The sequence below is a fragment of the Trichechus manatus genome, unplaced genomic scaffold (assembly GCF_000243295.1).
Source record: "Trichechus manatus latirostris isolate Lorelei unplaced genomic scaffold, TriManLat1.0 scaffold00256, whole genome shotgun sequence".
Classification (NCBI taxonomy): domain Eukaryota; kingdom Metazoa; phylum Chordata; class Mammalia; order Sirenia; family Trichechidae; genus Trichechus; species Trichechus manatus.
Window position 1 is genome coordinate 313,657 of NW_004444192.1, and position 2,111 is coordinate 315,767.

Genomic DNA, 2,111 nt, shown 5'->3' on the forward strand with positions numbered 1-2,111 from the left:
TCTCTGTCTCCTGGGTCTAGGAGGTTCTTAGTGTAGGGACCCCAGGTCCAAAGGATATGCTCCACTCCTGGCTCTTCTTCTTGGCGTACTGAGGTCCCTCCCTCTCTCTGCTTCTGGGATTGGCTCCCTTTAAGCCTAGCAGTATGGCAAAACTGACTAATCCCCTCCTTAGGGTTCCATACACCTTATTTTGCATGGTCCCACCCTCGAAAGTGTTCCATACACTTATTTACATTATTAGCAGGGTTTCTAATCCCCTTGGTGGGCTACAAGCTCCTTATTTGCATAGTCCCACACAATAATTGTCACAAGAACTATGGCTAGAAAGTCCATATTAAGTAATTCACTGCACCACAATCCACCGTTACAGTTTCACACAGATGTATACAGTATCACTCAGTTTCACTGCCCGAAAAATCCCTTGTGCTTCACCTATTGAAACCTCCCTCCCTCAGTCCTTAGCAACCACTGCTCTTTGTTACTGTCTCTATCATTTTGATTTTTGTTTGTTTTCTTTTTTTCCTCTTAGCCATCCAAGGAAGTTTTATTAGCACATTTTTTTCCCCTAAGGAAGGGGCAAAAAAAAAAGAGAAACTGATTAATTACTTTTGTTCCAAGAAATATCCATTACCAACTAAAAATACATTGATTTTAGCAATTCCAAGGCATAAAGTACACATTTTCATTCTCTCTTGATTTATATCATTGTTCTGTTTTTACAGCTTACTGTTGACAGAGTGAGGTAATTTAGTGACAGTTTTCCAGTGTTTTTTCCCATGTACATATAATCTACAGTGCAGAATACAGACTCCAAGCCAGTAAACTTGCCTTCTGGAGACAGCTCTCCAAGGTCCACCTCACGCACCAGTTCTCTGCTTTCACACATCTTGAGCAAGTGGTTGATGACCATCTGATATTTAGAAAGGTAATGGTTGAGGAAGAAGCCCCGGATGCTTGCAAATTTTTTTTTAGCAGTTTGGCTGGCAGTGTTCTTACTTTAACAAGCAGAAGGCTAGTAGGATTTTGATAGCCAGAGGTAAACCGAATTATGACCAAGTGCCCTTTGGTGGCCAAGGCAGCCATTGCCAAGTCAAACAGGGCCCCCCCACAGACTGTAGACCACATCCACACCTTCATGGCACTCCTGCTTAAGGACAGCACCCACATTCTCTGTTTTATAGTTGATGGGATGATCATAGCCAACAGACTTCAGAAAAACATGCTTTTCATCAGAAGAAGAAAAAAAAACAAAACTAAACCTGTTGCCATTGAGTCGATTCCGTCTCATAGCAATCCTATAGGACAGAGTAGAACTGCCCCATATGGTTTCCAAGGAGCAGCTGGCGGATTTGAACTGCCAATCTTTTGGTTAGCAGCCGAAGTCTGAACTACTGCACCACCAGGGCTCCTTCATCAGAAGAGCAGGCTCCAATTACTTGGCATTTCTCCCTCTTTGAAAGTTGCACAGCAAACTGGCTTATCCCCCCAGCTGCAGTTGTCACCAAAACTTTTTTCCCTGCCAACAACTCTCTAAGCTCCTTCAGGCTGATATATGAGGTAGTGCCACTTACCAGCAGGGCGAGGTACTTAGATTTCACAGAGGGCAGTGGAGTTGCAGTGTTGGCAGGCACAGCTTATACTCAGCAAAAAAGCCAGGTGCCATGTAAACCACAGCTTGGGCAACTGTGTATCTGGCAGTATTGGAAAGGCCTAAGGCTATTGCCTCACCAATGCCTTCATAATCTGCATCAAAGGGGACCTTAACCGAAGGGTTATATCAATCAGTTGAGTACTTGATGGCATATCTGTTAACACCAACAAATTGGTTCTGGAGGAGGAGGTCTCTGTCCCCAGGGAGCGGCACCGGGCAGTCCTTGGCAGGGTGACTGCCTCAGGGAAGTTGGGCTCAGCCGGGTCATCACCAGCTTCTGCAAGGTGTGAGGGATGGCTGAGCCCTGGAAGTCCAGGAGGTGGTGGGCGTACGAGACGTCCACAATGGTCCACAGCATGTGCATGTCCCCCGCTCAGCCGCCTGGGTCATCCAGCCCGTCTCCTACAGTTTCACCTTTTCTAGAATGTCATCTAATTGAAAGCATAAGTATGCTTCCTTT

The 2,111-nt window shown here is 45.6% G+C and overlaps 1 pseudogene; it reads right to left on the minus strand.

The window, feature by feature from the left end:
* Positions 1–716: 716 nt before the first annotated feature.
* Positions 717–1,836, minus strand: LOC101343744 (prostaglandin reductase 3-like; annotated as a pseudogene).
* Between the last annotated feature and the right edge of the window lie 275 nt (positions 1,837–2,111).